We start from the raw sequence: 5,150 nt of genomic DNA on the forward strand, positions 1-5,150 counted from the left end.
GGCACACTGAAGAGATGGATCTCCAAAAATATGCAAATTTATGCACGGTTCATGCTGGTTTTCAAACTTGATCTGAGTTATGCTGAGACACATGTGTGTACAAAATTTTGTGGAAATCAGCCACTATTTCGTGGTTATCGCACGGAAACCAAAGTGTGACAGACGAACTTCATCAAATATGCAAATATATGCACGGTTGAATGTGGGCGCGGATGATGTGAGACCGGGTTATCCTGACCGGGTTATCCTGACCGGGTTATCCGCGGACCGTGGAAGCTAGGTTACTTCTGACGCATGCTGTATATACTGCTAAGAGGGCAGAGTGACAGGAATATCCTTTGTGAATGAATGAATGATCGTTGTAAGGCCATTTTTCCCTGCGAGAGCAGGGTTTAGCCTTGCAGGCCCCATGACAATCATGGTTCCCTTTTTGAGGCAATGTTTTTTGATGGCCGGATGCCCTTCCTGACACCATTCATTCATTCATTCATTCACATTCACGTAGTATAAAGTGAATGACTTTCACATTGTTCTTGAAGTCTCCAAGCAGAATTGGGAGAGTCTTGGCTCCGCGAGGTCTGATGCGAACAAAAGAACATATCTTCCTCATTAAGGATATTTTAATATGCATTCTTCAATCTCCCCACTCAGCGGGATATCCCTCCCACCCCAATATTTCATTCGACCAATCACATTGTATCCCTCGATCTTAGCTGCCTCCCACCCCAATATTTCATTTGACCAATCCCCACTGCCCTCATCCCTCCCACCTACACTTTGCTCAACCAATCCTACTATTCTCCTCCCCTTTTCTTCATGCGACCAATCCCATCTTCGCTCCTCCTTTTTGACTTGCTCCTCCCAATTCCAGCCAGTAGGGGAAGGCGGGGCAAGTTGAGCATTGGGGTAAGTTGAGCCACCACCTCCCAGCCAGTTATGAATGAGTCAGACTTTGTGGTGGCGCCATCTATAGATGCCCCATTGCATAACTCCAAATTCTGCCATATTGTTTTCTAAATTGAAACAGAAACCAGTGTTGCAGAGGGAAAAATCCAATTTTCAGCCATAAAAGTAAAAAGGTGTAAAACAGGTAAGTTCACGTTTCTTCCATATGCAGCATAGATATAATATGGATATCAGATGACAATTGTTAGTCCAGGTATGTGTCTCCATTCTTGTCATAGACTTTAATACGATGGATGCATAGAATATGTGTGTATGTGGAGACATCTCAGAAAGTTCAGACTGGGGTAAGTTGAGGCAGACCCTACGGGGCAAATCGAGCCATGGCTCAACTTGCCCCGTAGGGTCTGGCTCAACTTGCCAACTCATGTTGGTGGAGATAATAATAATACGTATCACCATCTGATGTTCACCCATTTCCGAAAGCAACAGCAAGAAAGAAAACGAAAGCTGGTCGCAAAAAAGGCAGCAGAAAGATTCTGACTGACACCCCAGTACGCCAGGGGCTTGCAGCCCTATCTGAAAATCGCAAACGGAAGCCATCAGCCAAGAAATCAAAGAGATGCTTGTTCAAAGCTAATGGGAAAAAGACATGTCCCCCAAGATCAAAAACCCCTAGTTCCAGTGAGACAGATGGTGATTCAGAAGTTGAGTATGATGACGAATCAGATGTGGACAGTGATATGGATATCATTGAAGGTGACTTTGTAGTTGTCAAATGTGCTGGCAAATCAAGATTTGTGCATTACATTGCTCGGGTTGATGTACTGAATGGAGAGGAATTTCAGTTTGAAGGTGTCTTCCTGCAGAAGGTTGCTGGAAAAGTTGGATCTGACAACCCAGTGTTTGTTCCAAACCCAAAGGATGAAGCAGGATTTGAACTGGAAGACATCGTGCGTAAGCTGCCACAGCCTAAGTGCGTTGGCAGTTCTGCCCGTTGTTCTGGACAGCTTGTGTTCAATTGTGACTTGTCAGTTTGGCAGCTTAATTGACTTGATTTCTGACATGTTTTAGTTTTAGTTCCAGATCCAAATGATGAAGCTGGCATTGATGAGCAAGATATTGTGCCTTAATTGCCACAGTCTGACTGTTGGCCTTTCTGGGTGTATTTGGGACACTTTTGTTTTATTGTGACTTAAAACCTGTGGCAGCTGTTTTCAACTCAATCCAGCTGCCACATTGAATTATAACCATGAACACAAGGTACATGTAAATATTTCGTTTAGTGTTGTAACAAGTACATTAAATATTTTTCAGGCAGACCAATTTTTGTACTTCAGTTATCTTTATTTGGGGCAATGATCAACTATTTGGGATACTTTTTGTTTAATTGTGACTTGAAACTGTGACAGGTGGATTGAGTTGACTTTTCTTACCACAGTTGACAATATTGTTTTTCTATGAGAGTGACTCAATTTGTTCGTAACTGATTACTATAACCATGAACACAAGGTAATCATTTCGTTCAGTGTTGTAGAACTTTACAACATTAAATATTTTTCTGGCAAAACAATGGTTTTCTACTTTAGTTATCTTTATTTGGGGCAATGATCAACTTACCCCTATGTGGTACAACTTACCCCAGAGGTTGGATCAACTTACCCCATCAGGTGGGCAAGTTGAGCCATTTGGCCTCCGTTTTTTCAAAAGTCACAGTGACTTTCAGTGTGGGGATAGAAAGTAAGAACTAGCTACAAAATGTTTCCCAAGGATTAAATTAGAAGGCAAGATACTCTTTTGTGCAAGATCATCAGTAAGTTCAGTCCTAACATTCCAAGAACAAAAACTGGCTCAACTTGCCCCACCTTCCCCTATTGTCCAAAATATCCACAACACTATATTGGATTGAACATAAATCTACATCAGCAATAAAACACAAAATACACCAAACAATCACATCCTGGGAGGGTATGCAATCTCTGCTCTTTCTTGTTTGCTTATGCGAGAGCTGAAGGTGTTGCTCTATTTATATGGCTTTGGCCAGTGAGAGCTAATCTCCCATATCGAGGAGTTTTTTCCGAGATCCTCTTTGCATCGGTATTCGGAATCCATGAAAATTATCCTCAGAATTTTTATTAAATGATCAAAAGAATCCCCACTCCGCTGGTGCCTTTGTTTCGGGTGGTGTCTGGCAACTCTCTTCGCTTTCTGGGTGGCACATAGTCCTGAAATTTGATGAGCATTTCCTCCAGATCGTCTTGGTCTCCTTCCCCCCCCAAGCGTGAGTTTAGTGGATTTGATGACCTCATTCGCTGTTCCACGGTCCGAGCCATCCTGCTTGACGAGGCTTCATTATACCTGCGGGCATCCCAGACAAGACAAAAAATGACGTGATTTCTTAAACGACGAAACTCCTCATGGAGATCGAGACAACAAAAGTGAAACTCCAACAACAAAAGATAGTGTGTGTGTGTGTGTGTGTGTGTGTGTGTGTGTGTGTGTGTGTGTCTCTTCCATAACTCCGAAACCATAAAATGTATCAGCCCAAAACTCTGCATGCATCCGAAGGGAACTCCAAGGGGGGGCATGAATGAAAATTAAGTGTTTGGGTAAATAACCAGGTTGAACAAAGTATTTGATGGTTTCCATTCACAGGGATTTGTTGTAGCTGTGTCCAATAAGCTGACTGCTGTCGTAATCGAGGCAACACCGGTCAACGAGCGTATTATGAGGTGTGCACAGGTGTGCACTGTATCAAAGGAAGAGCAACACCTGTCATGATGCAACCAGCATCCTCAATTCAGGAATGAATCCCAGTCCAACATGAACTTGCTAATAACCACCAGGTGGTTGATCAAGGTTTACAAAGCATGTTACTCCACCAATCCATTTTGAGACTTGTCCTGGTGAAAGTCACTGGTTTTGTTCATGAAACTCGCCTCAGGTTTACTCAAAGGGACCGCCATCTGAAAGGTAACAACAGAGCACCACCCAGACACACCACCACCATAACCTGACACATCAGAGTTGCCCCGTGCTTTACCTCCTGTCATCAAAGAATGGGGGTCCCTGAGGCTTTGCTCCAGTCACATCATCTGGTGAACTGTCGGGTTCATCGTACTTTTACTTGTGTTTAATGGGAGCCGGAGTTCAAATCCTGCCACATACCTCCTTGAAAAATGTAACCCACCTGCAGGAGGACATCCGCAGACACAGTTGGGCACCAGATATGGATGGCTGTTGGCTCACGTGGAGCTCCTCCGCCCCTTGACGGGTTTTGTTTTTAATCCTGTTGGGTGTCCATATCCATACACCCTCCGAACCAGGACACCTGGTGGGGGAGTCGGTTTAGTCGGTGACAACCTGACCATGAAACAGGTTAGCACAGGTTTACATAGTACCTGCAGCAAGTGACAGGCATGACCTACAGGTTGTTAACTTCACGGACATACACGGCAGTCGACCTGTGCTGGGTTCCTGCCCACGTGGGCATTGGCGGGAATGAATCACGTGACTAGGCAGACAAACGCGCTCTCAGGTTGGATTCGGAACGCCCAGTTCCGCTGTTCTGGCAGAAGTCTCGAATTAACTAAACAGAATTTAATAATTTTAATTAATTCATAATAATATAAATTAATTAATAATTAAACAGAATTTAATAATAATTTAAAACGAATTTAATAATTTAATCAAATCAACAATGAATGGAAATCTCAATGGGAGTTTTCTCCACCAAGGGGAGATGGTGCCACGAGGTTCACCATTTGGTTCAATTCTCTGGGTCGTTCCCTCGGCTCTCCCGAAGGGATCAGACAATCTTACATAAGCTGCGACTCGGACACTGTTCTCTCAACTTCTACCGACATCAGATATGACGTCACCCGACGCCGACGGGGTTGTGTGGCCGGTGTGAGGTTCCCGAGGATTTGGATCATATTTTCTCTTTCTGCCCTCGGCATGAGGAGCTCAGATCGCGTCGACGTCGACCGCACACTGTCCGTCACGTGGGGATGACGTGGTGATCACGTGGTCAGGTCCACCCGATGTATTTCTCGGTCTAACTCAGAAGTATCCTCGATTCTGCAGATCAGTTTTAAGATTTATTAAAGGAACGGAGCAAGTAATATAATTATAAACCTCCAGTATCCATATCCGAGGTATTCAGGTGCGTGGCGTATATAGATCCTCGCGACGACTCTGAAAACACCAACAAATACTCATGAAAAATAGAAGAAGAAGAATTTTTT

At 43.9% G+C, this 5,150-nt stretch overlaps 1 long non-coding RNA gene across 1 annotated transcript; it reads right to left on the reverse strand.

Moving 5' to 3' along the window:
• Positions 1-2,479: 2,479 nt before the first annotated feature.
• On the reverse strand, positions 2,480-4,516 carry LOC144892210 (uncharacterized). Its single transcript, XR_013623412.1, has 2 exons — positions 4,094-4,516; positions 2,480-3,261 (listed from the first exon to the last, which is right to left on the reverse strand). It is a non-coding gene; the product is annotated as an uncharacterized LOC144892210 (long non-coding RNA).
• Between the last annotated feature and the right edge of the window lie 634 nt (positions 4,517-5,150).

This window comes from Myxine glutinosa, chromosome 5 (assembly GCF_964187855.1).
Source record: "Myxine glutinosa chromosome 5, kmMyxGlut1.1, whole genome shotgun sequence".
In the NCBI taxonomy this organism is placed as follows: Eukaryota; Metazoa; Chordata; class Myxini; order Myxiniformes; family Myxinidae; genus Myxine; species Myxine glutinosa.